The sequence below is a fragment of the Bos mutus genome, chromosome 28 (genome assembly GCF_027580195.1).
Source record: "Bos mutus isolate GX-2022 chromosome 28, NWIPB_WYAK_1.1, whole genome shotgun sequence".
Taxonomy (NCBI): domain Eukaryota; kingdom Metazoa; phylum Chordata; class Mammalia; order Artiodactyla; family Bovidae; genus Bos; species Bos mutus.
Window position 1 is genome coordinate 10,870,023 of NC_091644.1, and position 15,747 is coordinate 10,885,769.

A 15,747-nucleotide genomic window follows, 5' to 3' on the forward strand; every position below is an offset into this window, starting at 1 on the left:
GCCTCCCCACACCAAATCGAGAGCCCGAGGAAATCCAGGACCTGGCTCAGAGCTGCCCTGTATCCACCACCACCTCCCCCACTCTCCCCAGTGTGGCCCCCTGCCCCTAGCTGCCTGTCTCAGCCTCCTGGCTGCAGCCGGCCTGAACTGCTTACTTAGACAAACAGGGAAGGCAGCCACGTGACCAGCTAAGGTTTCCTGGACCAGGGACACACACAGATACGCACACACACACAGCCACTTGCAGCGGGTCAGGTGGTCATGGAGCCCAGCAGGCAGGGAAGGGCCAACTCGGGTTTCTGTGTCTGAAGGACAAGGGACCAAGCCTGCCTTTCTTCACCCAGAAGAATGCCTTCTCCAAACACTTGTTTTCTGCTTCCTGGACGCGCCAGGGACGTGCTGGATGGGAAGAGAGCGGAGGGGGAGGAGGGAGAGGAGAGGGGAGGAGCAGCGCCCGCAAGGCTGTGTCTGGTGTTTTCCTTCCGCCCTCCCCACCCAGAGGGCAGATGCCTGCTGGGAAACTGTGGCCACCTAGCCGCGGATGGTGGGGAGAACCCCAAAGCCCAGCGCTGGATGTGGGGCAGCAGGGAAGCTGGGGCTCAAGGGGGAGTCTCCAAGTGAGTCAGTGACAGGCCTGTCGGGGCCTAGTACCCACCGCAGTGATTCTGCAGCCTCGAGGCCATGGCGCAGCCCAAGGGGCATCCGGGGTCACACACAGACATGAAAGAGTGGGGAAAGGGGGCATCTATCCAACCTGGTGGGAGCAGCTCTGCATCTGGTCTGTTGTTGGGGAAAGGTCTGGGACCCAGGGTCTTCAGGCTCTCTGGCTTTGGGAGTGTGTGCTTCTCAGAGGCTCTCCCAGAGCAGCAAGCCCGCCCCTGTTCACAGCCCCAAGACCAGCCGTCTAAGGGAGAAGGAAGTCACATCTCTTGACAGGCAGGGTTGAGACCTGGCTCCTGGAGGATGGCCACCAGCTCTGTGGGGGCCTGTGGCTGGCTGCCAGCCTGCCCTGACCTCAAGGCTGACCTCCACCACCCCAGCAGCACCGACACCCACTGGCGAGGCACCTCAGGAAGGCCACAGAGAAATGAGGGGTGTGGCTGAGAGTTCTCAAATGAAAGCCAGTACGGGTCAGTCTCCCTGGCTAAGCTAAGCCCTTCTTCATACATGATCTTACTGAATACTCATGACCTTACAAGATAGGTAACGTTGTCACCCCGCTTTACAGACAGCAATCTGAAGGTCACACTGTTAATAAGGGGCAGATCAGAACCTGTACCCAGAGAGTCCACATTTAGCATCCACACTCTTAGCCAGCTCCCACCGTACCAGGGCTGGGCCCCCAGCACCGGGTGAGGTCCTTCCTCTCCAGTGATCCTCACAAGGCCTCTGAGTCCAAGCCCTGGGCTCACCAGGGATGCACAGCCAGCCAGCCCCCCTCTCATCCTCCGTCCGTCCCAGGCACACACGGAAGCCACCCCTACACACAGCTTCTGTGAGCGTTTACAGGGTAGAAGAAGAAGAGGATGGAGGGGTGAGGGAGGAGAAAAGTTGGGGAAGGGGAGACAGGGGGTGCAGAGCAGGAGGGGGGTGGCTAGAGTTGGGGGTGGGAAAGGGTGGAGGAAGACACAGAAGAAATGCAGAGGGAGGAAGAGCCAGCAAGTGAGCGAGAAAGAATGACAGAGAAATGGAAAGAGAAGGAAGACACCGGAGGTGGCAAGGACAGGAGGGAGGAGGGGACGTGGAGGGAGGGAGACACAGCCAGAAAGAGCAGAGAGGAACAGGGAAGGAAGGAGGAGCAGTTACAAGAGGAAGAAGGGAAGGAGGAGAAGTGGTGGAGTGAGTCACAGGGAAAGGGCAGGGGATGAAGGGAGAGGGAACAAAGGAGGAAAGACAGACGGGGGTCAGGGAGGGAGCGGGCCTTGGAAAACCGAGAGACAGAGGGAAAGCGAACCCGCCCACCCGAACATTAAATACCTAACAGGAGATGACAAATCAAATGGGAATTACTGTGGTAAAAACATAATTAGAAACTTGATTGAAGTTAAACAGAATTTACATAACACTGCAAATTAACTTTACATGGAAACTATTCACTGGGAAGGCAATGAAAAGGCATTTCATTAGTAATCTATATTTAAACAATAGGCACAATGGAGCCTTCTGATGAGGAACTTGGTGCCTTCAACCCGAGGGAATGCCAGAGGCTGCTGGAGAACAGGAAGGCAGTGGATGCTCCAAGAGGAAGCGGGCAGGGTCCGGGGTGGGGTCCCCCGGCCTGCGGATGGCGGGGTGGAGCCGGGTGGACACAGTGGGCCAGATCAGATTCTGGTACCGGTTCTGCCCTGGGCTTGCTGTGGAGTCCTAGGTGAGTGTCTCACCTCCTCTGGCCTTTGTTTCCTCACTGACAAAATGAGAATGTTGGAAAGGTGGTTTACCTGGAGGTGCTTACAAGTCTGGATATTCTAGGAGAGCCTGGGGGATGGTAGAAGGCAGGGCTGAGCATGGACTTGGGGTTCAGGTGGACGGGTTGGTTCAAAGCTCCATCCTGCCAGCTGCAAGCTGTGGCATCATGCAAGCCTCTTCCTCTCGGGCCCTGGTTTACCCATGTGTTCAATGGAGATAAGTGCACTGCCACTCGATGTCACCCAGGCAGTGGAAGGATTTATCGAGAGATTGGGTGGGGGCAGGCTTAAAGAGAAGTGAGTCTAAAGGCACAGGATTACTTGGCCCGTCCGCCTGGCACACTAATTAGATTACCCACAGCCTCCTGCCACCGGCCTGCCACTGAGCCACGCAGCATCAAAGCGGCTTCCCACGGATCCCTGGTCCCCATTCCGGAGTCAGAGGCACACCTCCCTAGGGAACTGGTGGGTCACCAAGTCCCCACCTGGCTCCATCGTGTACTCTGTATGGAGAAGTCTCCTGGGCCTTTGCACATCAGTCGTGTCCAACTCTTTGCGACCCCAGGGACTATAAAGTCCATGGAATTCTGCAGGCCAGAATACTGGAGTGAGTTGCCATTCTCTTCTCCAGGGGATCTTCCCAAGCCAGGGACTGAACCCAGGTCTCCCACATTGCAGGCAGATTCTTTACCAGCTGAGCCACCAGGGAAGCCCAAGAATGCTAGACTGGGTAGCCTATCCCTTCTCCAGCGGGTCTTCCCAGGCACAGCAGGCTGTGTTTGCTGAGCCAGAGGAGCTGGCCTGCTCTGCTGCCCCACCACTTGCCCTCCCTGCACCTCCCATCCCACCTCACACCCTGTGGAACCCTTGCCTAGCCTTCCTCTCTGCAACCTTCCCTGAATGAGCCTGGTCCCTCTCTCTACCATGAGTTGAGTGCTGGGTATGAAATACTGCAGGTGCACCAAGGCTGACCCTTACCCACCCAAACACTCATGCACTGGCCCACCAGAGGCAGTGAGCGCCCCTGCCAGCGGAGCATGAGTGGGCAGCTCATAGTCCAGGAAGTTTCTCCAGTTTCTTTTCAGATATAGGATCAGGCAGTGCTTAGAGATTCAGTAGGAAGCTATTGGGTGTCCTTGCCCTGCAGACAGTTCCTGAGCTGCTGCCTTGAGCCCTGTGTTTTCACACAAGTGCTCTGGCCAAGGGGGAGGTCTCAGGGGCCCAAGAGACCCAGAGGGGTGGTGGGAGGTTGGGAGAGGTTGGCAAAGGTTCTTAAAAGAAAGTGCAAAGTAGAAGACATCATCAGCTGAGATCAGGGAGTGCCAACCAGGGTGACAGGGAGGGTCCTTGGAACACGAACTTGTTCACAGCTCAGCCAGACACCCCGTGGGCCCTGGTCTCTGTGTGGCCAGGTGTGCAATGGGGAGCTGCTTTGGTCCCCTGCCCCTCTCCGCCGCTCCTCTCCAGATATGGCTCTGTTACTGAGGTCTCTGAGCCTTTGTAATGCTGTTCTCTCTACCTGGAGAGTCCTTTCCCTGATTTGCCAGCAAAACCTTCCTGATCCATGAGGAGCCTGCCCCCTCAGTTCTCCTCCTCCCTCCCCAGCTGCACCTTCTCCATCTCCTTCACGGCCTCCACCCCACCTTCCCTCCCTCTAAGGACTGGATGCCCCATGACTCAGACACAGGCGTCTGATGCGCTCTATCTGCACTCACTCCCAAGATGACCTCATCAGCTTGCAACACCATCTATACATGACAGCTCCCACACTCATATCTCTAGTCGGGACTCTCTCTGCCTCCCAGACTCATATATCCAACTGCCTTCTCAACCTTTCCCCTTGGATGTCTCAAAGGCGTCTCAAACCTAATGGGTCTAAAACACAGCTTCTTGGCCGCTCTCGGCCCTCCCTCCCGTCATCCCCTGCTGAGGGAAACAGCCACCTCTGTTCTTCCAGTGGCTTCCTTCCCAAACCCAAGAGCCTTCCTGGACTGCCCCCTCTTGCCCCGTCTTCCACTTCTAAGCCACCCACAAGCCACCCTGCAAGATCTTTGAAATACAGACTTTGACAGTTCCCACTGTTTCCCCTGCAACCCTAGCCCAAGCTACCACCACCTTCCACCTGGATGTGGGCAACAGCTTCTCAGCCATCTCGCTGCCCCACTTTTGTGTGCCGAGGTGAGTGGGCCCCCCAGGACTTCTCTGGTTGCCCCTCCTACCTCTCACTTCCCTTCTTCCACGTGCATCCCTGCCACTTCCTTGAACACGCCAAGCGCGCCCCGGCTCACTCCCTCCTTCCACTCATGTCAATGTTCAAATGTCACCTTGTCAGAGGCCTTCCTTGATCATCCTTTGTCTAAGAACACTTTATCCATCCTGTAGGCTGTTTCTTCACTCAGCTAATTTCTCTTCCTAAAACTGAGCATCATCTGACATGACATAATCTTGTTTTAAGTATTTACTGTCCATGTCTCCTCATGAGAACGTACACGCCATGAGGAAAGGGAGTTTTGTCAGTCTTATTCCCTGCCAGGTCTCCAAAACATCAAGCAGTTCTCAGCACAGAGACTTTCTCAATAAACAACTGGAGCATTGATAAATGAGCAACGCCACCTCCCCTGGAAAGCACTCCCTGAATGCCTGCCTGCAGAGCCGCTCCTCCCTTCCTCATATAGTCTCAGACACCACAGGGGCCTCGAACACTGAACTTATGGAACTGAGCCTGGCTCTGAGATCATGGATCAGCCTCTATCACAGAGCGAACCATCTCCAGGGCAGGGCTGGAGCTGATCTATCTTCAAAACCCAGCCCTTAGTGCAGGGCTGGCCTGATATGAGTCAGTGTGTGTTCGATGTGTGAATTCATGAGTAAATACATGGTCGGAAGAATGGGTGGATAAAGAGATGAGTGAATGGATGAGTGAATGGAAGGATGACTGGGGTGGGAGGACGATGGGTGGACAGACGGATGGGTGGATGGGTGGGAGGGAGGTTGAGGCGGAGGATGTACAAATGGATGGGTGAGTGGATGGACGATGGGTGGATGAATGGATGGGTCCCACCACGGGCACACAGTGAAGACTGGTGGTTTATTGGGCTCAACAGCCAGACTTCTCTGGCCAGACCTGCAGTTCAGCAGGCGTACAGAGACTGATCTAGCAAGCAGGATAAAGCAGAGTTGCTACAGTGTGGCCAGAGCTTGCTGTGTGACCACAGCAGGCACACCAACTTGCCTGTGCCTTGGTCCCACAGTCTAAAAATGCCGATGGTAATTCTTGCCCAGAGCTGCCAGGGAGATCACTTTGGAGTTTCAAATTCTGCCAAAAAGGAGACCACAGCCACACCTCCAGTGAGACACATCTCCAGTCAGGGCTGCTCTAGAAAATCCTTTCTTCTCAAGCCCTGTCTGGCCCTGCAGACCCTGTGATTTTAATACTACACCCCCAAGGGCTGGGACCCTTGGCTCTGCTCCCAGGTTCAAACTGAGCTAGGCTGAGAAGATGGCTTAGCTCCAAATAACAAGGAGGCGCAAGTGATTCACGGAACCCTCAAGAACTGGAATCAGTAGGGGACCCATTTTAGAGATGGACAAACTGAAGCCCAGAAGCATTTTGTACTGAACACACACAAGGCATTAATAGAGAAGCTCTGAAGTCTGGGCAAGAAGGGCTGGGTGAAAAGGCTGATAACTCCTGCCTCATCACCACCCACTGCCCGACCTCACCCCAGGCCAGGTTTTAGGTGAAAGCCGCAGTGCAGCCTGGGCATCAGGGCGTCGGGGGTCTGGTGTTACCTTTCTCGCTCTGGCAGGGGAATGATGGACGGCAGCTCTAATCCTCACACCCCTCACAGCATTGGTCCAACGGGCCTCCTCCTCCTCGTCCTGGGTACGCGGGGAGAGAGGACGCATGTGAGCAACAGGGACGCAGGTGGCAGGTCACTCTCCCCAGCTCTGTCCCCATCAGTGGTCTAATCTTGGTGGCCTCTTGGGCCCTGTAAGCATGCCCCGGGATGCCTGGTTTATCAGAGCTGGCTATCTTCCCCACCCTGTGGTGCTCCAGCCAGCAAGCCAACTCCTCCTGGTGGGAGTCTTAACAAAATGTGAAATCTATGTAAGTTTTGTTTTTTCTGGGCTCGGTGGCTTTATGTTGTTGTCTTTTTCTTCCTGGTAAGAAAGGCAGAGCCAGGGCCTTCCTGTGCGGCCCCAGGCAGGGTGACAGGGAGAAGTTGTCGGGGGGTATTTTTAGCTGGGCCTCTAAGCCCGTGGCGTACTCTGCGCTGTGCCTGGCTTCGGGGAATTATCTCATACGGCTGGCCAGCCGGCAGCCACTTCCAAAGCCACTCTTTGACCCCTGCCTGAATTCTTTCCTCATTATGAATTGTTCACCAGATCCCAACACTTGGGAGTCACTCTGTGTGTGCACCTCCTTGGAAAACCAGCCTACTCCCGCCTCGTCCCCTCCTGCCTGTGGGGGTCCAGTTCTGGAGGAGGTCAAGAACCAGAGTTTAAAGCAGAGAAGAGCCCTGGTGTTCCCCAAACTTCAGTCCTTCTATGTATTTCACGACTCTCTCAGTCCAAGCTGAGTGCTATCTGTATGACAACTTAATTAATACTCACTCATTATTATTATTATTATTATTTTTAGCTCTAATGAATCTGGCCTTATCCAAAAGGATCATATCTGTGAAATCATTGGTTTGCTAAGTTAGTTATACATTTCTAATATACCTGAATAAGGATATAAGTAATGAACAAAAACACATGTTCTTTCAAGTACTCATTCTAGAATTGTGTCCCAGGTTGCCAGAGTTACGTAGGCCAAGCTTTGGTAAACTCTATTATTTATCATCCCTCTTCTTGTAAGGGAGGAGAAAGAGGTCAGGGGGAGGGGTGGTTGGTCAAGCAAGCCCAAGAACTGGCTAGCAAACAGGGCCAAGGGAGGTAAAGGGGTCGAAATCACAGTATGCTGGAAGCTCTTGGTACTGTTCTTCCCAGAACCAGGCATGACCATTCCCTCCAGTGAATTTTGCTGTGAGAATTTAGCTGGGTGGACACAAGGCCTGATGAGGAACTTGGTCTCAGGATGGGATGTTCCCACTGGGGGCTGCAGGCTGTGCAGAGCCCCAGGGTCCGAGCATCCTCTGTGCCTTTACCCAGGATCCTCTGAGGCTCTGGTTTACCTCTGCCCTCTTCCACTGGGCTCCCTCAGAGCTGGGGTTGGTCAGTAGGGGCTAGATGCTTAATCTCCTCTCCAGTTAGATATGGAAGCACAGAGCGTACCCCCAAGCCCCGCTGCCTGATCTCTTGCTCCTTGGCTCCTGTGTGCTCTTGGGTGGCCCCTGACACTCTCTGGGCCTGGGTTTCCCCGTGTGCGTCCTGAGGGGTAGATCCTGGTGACCCCAGAGGCCCTGCCGTGCAGCTCTGGGGTTTCACTGAACTTCTCCATCCCCTCCAGCTCTGCCCACAGGTTACAGACCCCTGGCTGCCCCCCATCCACCCCCCGGTGCCCCAGCTGTCCGCCCCTCCCACCCAGAACAGGATGTGGGTGTCAGGAGGTGAAGGAGAGTGTGGGGTCGGGGTGGGGAGTGGCCTCAGGACTCGACTTCCTGAAGCCTGATCGGTTTACCACAGTCAGTTGGGCCCAGGACCGCACAGCTGTGAGTTATAAATGTCCCTGTCAGAGCCTGGGCTGAGAGGCCCCGCTGCTGGCAGAGGCGCCAAGGCCCAAGGCACCCACTGCTCTGGGGGCCTCCCCAGGCAAGGGTCCATCCTCCAGGAGGCGCCCCCACTCCCCACAAGTGTCCAGCACTCCTGACCTCTGGGCTCTCTCAACTCCCCCCTGAGACGCCTCACGCAACAGGGTCTAATCGTGCCCACTCTCTACCCCTCCAGGTGCAAAGCTTGTGGTTCCAGCTACCTCGAGAGCTCTCAAAGGGCAGGGGCCATCCTGAGTCCCCACCTACCTGACATGAAACCCAGGGATTGGCGCACAGCCAGCCCCACCGGTGACAGCCTCTGGGGCAACTGTTCCTGCTCAGCAACCTGCTTCCCACGGCCCCAGCCACCCCCTGTGCCTGCCCACCCAGCCCACCCAGGGTGGAGGGGGCGGAGGTGGGGGGCAGGGCTTCAGCCTGCAGTGCAGGGCACTCAGACCCACTTGGCCCCTGGACTCTGCACATCCAGGGTCTCCGTCAAGAGAGGGTCCCATTCTCCCTGCCTGCCCTCTCTGGGGCTCCCTTGACCTGGAGTGCAGGGTAGAGACTGCAGTCTGGGGTGCATACACAGCTGTACAGGGTACAAAGTTAGGTTCCTCCAGCCCCAAAGCTTCAGCCCTCCTCCTGAGGTGGCCAGGTCCCAGAAATACAATCAAGGGAACAGGAATCAGCAGGGGACCGTCCAGGTTTGCAGGACCTGAAGCTTACACTATTTTGGAGGTCCTCTTTAGAAATACATGTCCAGTTACATTTTTTTCTTTTCTCCTTTTTTATTTTGCCAAGGGATGTTAGTTCCTCGACCAGGAACTGAACCTGGGCCCCTGGGGAAGTAAAAGCACAGAGTCCCACCACTGGACTGCCAGGGAATTCCTGACACATACACATTTGGAATGAGAAAAGAAGTAACAAATTCCTAGAACCTTAGAAGTCAGGCCCCTTTAAACAATTCACCAGAAATGCTTACACAGAAATGCTGTGATGGCAACCTCCTGCCCCTCCCCAGCCGCCAGCAAAACCCCACCTTCATCCAGGCGGTACAGGGGTGGGGTCAGGAGGCTGAAGGGCATGAGCTTTCCTCTAAAGAACAGTGCTAGAACTGGTGATAATAATAACACCCAGCATTAATGGATCTTATTCGGTGGGTATTCTTCTAAGTCCTTTACGTGAGTTAAGTCCTGTAAGTTCAACACGGCTTATGAGGTAGGTACTATACCTATTTTAACACATGAGGACACAGTCACAGAAAGTTTAAGGAAGCAGCCCAAGGGCACACAGCTAGGATATGAATCCAGACAGCCTGGTGTTGGGGCTCTTATGAGCCCTCAACCATTCCTCTTTGCAACTGCTCTGGAGGGTCCAGGGGTTTCCCCTTCCCTTGGTGGCTCCAACAGCAGCAGTGACCACAGGGCTGACAGTTAAGCCTCCATCTGATTAAGCCATTCATTCATTCCAGGCAAATGCTTACACCCAGCACCAAAAGGCTGTGAACACAGGCTTCCTGTTTGCCTCGCTTGGCCCCGGGGAACTCTGGGGTCCTCTCTATGGGTAGAAGTGGGCACTCAACTTGACCCTCTGCAACCCGAGGGTAGGAAGAAATGCGTTGGCCTCAAAGAGACTCCAGCAGAGGTGAGAGGGGTGGGGTCTGCTGGAGAGCACTCTGCAAGCTGTCCCACTTCCTCATTTACAGATAAGAAAAAGGTGGCTTGGAGTGGAATGACTTTCCGAGGGTCACCCAGCAAGTGGGGAACCCCCTGTGAGGCTAGGGCTAGTCTGGAGGGGCAGGCCAGGTGGCCTGAAGCCTGGGGTGGCACAGGCGCTGGTGGGGACAGGCTGGCCAGGGCCGGAGGGGGAGGAGGCCCCTGCCTTTTGGCCTCTTGGAAGCAGTGCCTTTGTTCTCTCTTTGTTTTCCATCTGCCTGCGCCCCCACCGCCTTCCAGGCTTCCCCTGATTGTGCGCAGGGCGATAAAAGGGCAGATGAGCGGGAGATCTCTGGCAGCAGCGGGTCACCTCGCACAGACATGGTGGCGGCGGGTAGGAGGCAGAGGGGCCCCCCACCCCTGGCCCCCAGGCCAGGGCTTGGGCTCACCACCAGCTGCACAGAGCGCTCCTCTGAGGAGTTTTGCACATGGCTCTCAGAATCCCTTTGGCAACCCTGGGAGGAAGGCACGGTGACCTCACGATCTACAGAGGAGGAGCATGAGGCTGCAGAAAGCTGCGGTCAGGACCGGAACCCTCACCTCGGGGATTTCCAACGGGCCACGCTGACCCTGGCCCTGACCTGGTCAAAGCTGTTCTCCCTTGCCATCTAGAACCAGCCATTTTCAGACTTTCGGGATCGAGGAAGACAGAGTAGAGGGTCAGGCAGGCTCTCGCCCACGAATGCAGGGAAGCCGGGCTGGCCAGGGAGCCCAAGAAGTCACACGCTCTACTTCCTGGCCGCTCTGAGGCAGAAACAGAGTCCCGGATAAAGTGTCTCTGAGGGCAGAGCTTTCCTCTGCTGGGGGCTAACTCCACTAGCCTCCGGGCTGGGAGAAGGGCATGACGCAGGGGCACTGTCGGCCCAGCCATGGGATGAGGCAGCGGTGGCCTGCAGGCCAGGGACTGGCCAACCCTGCCCTCGAGTCCTCGCTGCTGACCCGGGACTCGCCACCCGGCCCCTGATCTGTGTTCTCAGACCCTCTGCCAGTGTGTTCCCAACTTTAGTTTCTAGAAATTTTAAACCAGGTCAGGTTTCACCTAAATCATTTACATATTGTTCTCTAAATCACTTTGAACCAATCGCATTCTTTTTATTTAAACTCACCTAAAGCAATATTGTCTGTGAAATCACAAGTTTGATGTATTAATTCTATTTGTTCCTAATTCACACTGAGATAAACGCGTAATGTTGAGATGTGAGATTCAGACCCTCACACAGGTCCTAGCAGCCCACGGTGTGTAAGGCCCAGACTGGGAGACGAGACGAGCCTCAGGAAGTGATGTCAGGAGGATCCGAGCCCTGGCTGGGTGCGAAAGTGCGAGCAGGCAGAGGTTTACAGAAGGGCAATTGAGGGTCTGGCTTGGGTCACGGGCTCAGACCAGACTATGTCTTTCCTCCATCTGGGCTGGAGTTTGGTCCAGATGTTGTTCCAGTTGCAAACAGAGGCTGCAAATTCCCCCAGACAATACCTCTACACAGAGGGAGCACTGGAGGGGGTGCCCAAATGCCTGGTTTCATCTCTGTTACTGGACCCAGTAACAGAGTCCTGGGTTAGGGAGTCACTTAGGGATGCTGGACCTGTCCGAGCCTCAGTGTCTCCATCTGTGCAGAAACAGTGGATGAGTCAATGGTTCCTCCCAGCTCCATGGGTCAGACTGCAGCCCCCTTGAGCCCTGGTGACATGTGGTGATCCAGAGGATCCCTGGGCCTCAGATCGACCCTCTAAACATGCATTCAGACCTCCCTGGGCCTTTTCCTCCCACACCTGATCAGGGGCCTCGAGTGGCATCTGGGGTTCAAAGGGGAGACAGGGCAAGCCTGTGTGACAGCTATAAAATTAGATAATCAGCTAATCACCAGCGAATTAGCATCCCATCTTTACATAGAACAAATATAGTATTTACGTAAAAGTTGTTAGGAGTTTCTCTCTTTTTAATTAGCAGAAATAAATGCAAAATGAATGGTAATTAGGCAGCTGATGGATTCGGTAGTACAATTATGCTTGCAGCAGTGCCCTAGTCCTTAAACGCTGCCTGCTCTGAGGAATCAGAGGAGCCTATTTATATAGTTTATTTATAAAACAAAGTTAGCAGGAACAGAGGGGCAAGGCCTGGGTACTGCTGGGGGAGGGGTCTTGGCTGCAGGGACGGGGCCCTGGGAGGAGAGGGGAGCTTCTGTGCCCAAGGAATGGGTGGTGGTGGTTCTTAGGACTGGCCTGTCCAAGTGCACCACCAAGGCCCCCACATGTCTATTTCAGGCCCCACATGTGTCACCGGGAATGGCCTCCCTGGCAGGAAGCAAGCTAGAGTGTTGTGGAGGGGCTGGGAGCAGCTGTTCTGTGCACTCCTGTCTGTCTCTTTCTTCGGCCCCCACTTCTCTCTTTTTTGCTGGCCCAATTCCTTCATTGCTGCACCTTGAGGCATATTCTTCTACAATGTTCTCCCTTTCCCCCAGAAACTCAAGGGGAAGCGGGTCTCAGAATAACGCAACCAAACACAGTAGCACTGAGTTCCGGATCAATGGAGCATCTGGTGGGAGACAGAGGCAGCAGAATCTTGAGAGGAGGCAGCCCAGAGGAAGAGACCAGCATTGGGTTTTGAAGGATGCGTAGGAGTTTCCAGAGAAGTTGGGAAGTAGCAAAAGGACCTGCATGTGCAAAGGCAGGGAGGTAAGAAATAGCCTCCTGTGGGCGTAGTAAAGGGGTTTCCCTGGTGGCTTGCCAAGCTGGAGACGTGGGTTCGATCTCGGGGTCAGGAAGATTCCCCCTGGAGAAGAAAATGGCAACTCACTCCAGTACTCTTGCCTGGGAAATCCCATGGCCAGAGAAACCTGGCAGGCTACAGTCCACGGGGTTAACAAAGAGTCAGACACAACTGAGCGCCTGCGTACGCACACGCCGTAGTGAAGAGTCCACCAGGGCTGTGGAGGCTGGGGAAGGAAGTGGGGCCTCATTTTGATGAGTCTTGGATGCCAGGCTAAGGGTTTGGACTTAATCCTAGAAGCCGTGGGAAGGTCTGAATCCAGGGAGTTGGGCAGCCCCTTCCCACTCACAGTTCTTTTCTGAGCTTCCCCTCCCCCACCCGGGAGCCAGGGGGAGGGCCAGGTCGACAGGCCATTAGAGGCAGCTGGCCCAGCTCAGCAGAGTGAGCACGGAGCAGGAGGCTAACCTGATTAGGAGGGACAGGAGGTTTGTCTGCAGGGAGGGAGGAGGGGAGGGTGACTGGGTCTGAGGGCCAAGGAAGGCGGGGGTCTCCTGAGTGAGGGGTCTGTCTTCCCTGCAACGGAGCCTCTGCCCTGCCCCCAACCCTGGCGGCTGGGGGGAGGTGCACCAGCACTGCAAGAGGGGCCTTGCCCCCATCCCCAGCTCAAACCCCAGCCCCTCCACCGCCTTGTGCTGTGACCTTGACACAGCCCTCCCAACTCCAGGCCACATTCTTGTCTAAAACAAAGGCTTGAATTAGACTCCGGGAGAAGCAGTAGGCAATCCAGCTCACAGCCCCATCCAGGATAGTTTTAGGGGTAACTTTGAGGGTTTTCTGCCTGCAATGTAGGAGACCTGGGTTTGATCCCTAGGTTGAGAAGATCCCCTGGAGAAGGAAAAGGCTACCCACTCCAGTAGTCTGGTCGCAAAGAGTCAGTCACGACTCCTAGGGGTCGGTGAGGGGTTTCAGGGAGGCATGCACTCCAGTGTACCCCAGTTCCTCTGCGCCCAACTCAGGCTCCTGTGGCGGCTGAACCTCCCTCTCCAGGGACTGCCCGTCAAGCAGGATGCCCAGCTCAGAGGTGGGAAGAATCATTCGTGTCCACCCAAGCCCTGGCAGCCCTCCTAAACTCAAACAAAGTCAGTGATCTGAAGGGGCAGTCTGACCCTGACACTGGAGGTTGGGGAGGATTTCACAAAGGGAAGTTTCTAGCTCCCTGGTGGGGACAGCTCCCTCACCTCCGAGTGAGTGAGTGAGTGAGTGCTCAGTCACTCAGTCATGTCGGACTCATTGCAACGCCATGGACTGTAGCCCGCCAGGCTCCTCTGTCCATGGGATTTTCCAGGCAAGAATGCTGGAGTAGGTTGCCATTTCCTTCTCCCCCTCACCTCTGAACCACCCCTTTAAAACACAGCAGTTCCATGGAGGTCTGGAAACCTGAGCTCCGCCTGAGCCGGTATCTGCTGCCACTCAGGACTGTGCTCTGAACTTGTAAGCGAAGACAGAGATCACACCGCACGGCCTCTCTGCTCTGTAAGTTGTGCTCCTGCCTTCGGCCAAAATCAATACAGTTCTCCACTATGATTGCTTCACCATCATGAGGGGCCAGGCCCCTTGTGATGACATCCCCACCCCCGCACTGGCAGAGGATACTGAGGGTCCCGCTTTATCACCCAGCCTCAGCCCCACGTGAAGAAGTGTGGGGTGGGGGTGGGGTGGCGATGGGGGGCAGTGCGGGCGAGGAGTAGGGGGGCTGCCCAGAGCTGCTCTAAGTGCCTCTCCAAAGACAAGCCCGGTGCTATTCATCAACTGGTTTTCAGGGCTGTGAGAAATCAATGGCATTTGTGCTGCAAACTCATCATTAGGACAGGAAAAACTCTGCAATGGAATTGATTTGTTTAAATATAATAACACGATTTAACAGAGAACCAAGGGGGTGGGGAAAGGACCCAGGCAAACAAAACACAGGGATGGCACAGAGGACCACAGAGGAACCAGCTCTGAAAACCTTCCAATGCAGTGGCCCAAACCCACCACCCTGTCTCCCTCAAGCCCTGCGCGGGGGAGCCCAGAATGGGCACAAGCAGGGACCTGGTGGGAGGTGGCTCAGACTTGGTCTCAGACAGGCCCTTCATCAGCATAAGGATGCGCCCAGGGACCTGACTGGTCACTGCTGTGTTGTTCCTGGAGGTGACTTAGGCTCCATGAATGTCTGTTTAACTGAACAAACTTTTTTATCAGGCACCTACTGTGTTTGAGGACCCTGTAAGGGTTGTGGGGTAAACAGAGATTAAATCCTGGGCCCAGCTCTGAAGGACAAGGTCCACAGGGCAGCTATGCAGGTGACAACTGGAGACCAGGGAGGGCTGGGCTTCCTGGGATTTTAGGAAATGTGGGAAAGGAGTGCTGGGGACAAAGGTCAAAGGGAGCACAGTGAGGAGCAGAAGTGGACGGTGCACTCAAATAACCAGGAGGAGAGGGCCCTCATCTCATGGATATGGTACCCCGCTGGCCTGATGATGATGGAGTTGGTGATGATAAAAGGTGACTTTATTGATCCTTAAAACGTTCCAGGGTCCCACAAACATGTGTCATTTCAATGAATCTCACCATCCTGTGGAGAAGCAACTATTATTACCCACATTTCACAAATGACACCACTGAGGCTCTGAGGGAAATAACTGCCTGAGGTCATACAGCTAGTAAGTGATGGAGCTGGGGTCAGACCCCAGAGCTTGTGCCCTAACCACTGTACCTCCTGCCCTCACAGGGGCTTGTCCTTCACATGAGCTGGGGAGCAGATGGCCCCTGGCCTCCAAGATCTGGGACAAGCGATGCACGGAGCAGTTTAAGGTGGGAGTCTGAGGCATGGTGTGGGGGGTCCCTGCACTGGGCTGGGGCCCTAGTCACAAACCTGCTGAGGCTCAACCCTAAAGGAAGGGAGAGGCTGGAGCACTGGGTGCAGAGCTGGCCTGGCACTCAGGGTGCCCTGATCCCTTGCACACCTCTTCCAACCTCTCCCAGAGGGTGTGAGTCCTGGGGGAGGGAAAGTCATGGACTGAGCTCCCGAAAGGCATGTCTGGGAGGAAGATGGCCCCCTCCACCCCACCCGGGGCTGGGAGATGCTCATCTGAGGGTGGGGATGGCAATCTCAAGTCCTCAGGGAAGGACCGGCAGCACTGGGCAGCCTCACTGAGCTCAAAAAGAACCTTTATGTCAGTCTCGGA

At 55.3% G+C, this 15,747-nt stretch overlaps 1 long non-coding RNA gene across 3 annotated transcripts in view; it reads right to left on the reverse strand.

Annotated features, from left to right (window-relative positions):
* Positions 1–6,273: 6,273 nt before the first annotated feature.
* Positions 6,274–15,747, reverse strand: part of LOC138986119 (uncharacterized) — a 69,872-nt gene continuing 60,398 nt past the window's right edge. Inside the window, exon 4 of one of the 3 annotated variants that reach the window (XR_011463015.1) lies at positions 6,274–6,287. This is a non-coding gene — a long non-coding RNA (uncharacterized lncRNA). Of the gene's footprint in view, positions 6,288–7,964; positions 12,584–15,747 lie in introns of those variants that run through there. The other 2 variants (XR_011463014.1, XR_011463013.1) reach the window with 2 other exon arrangements.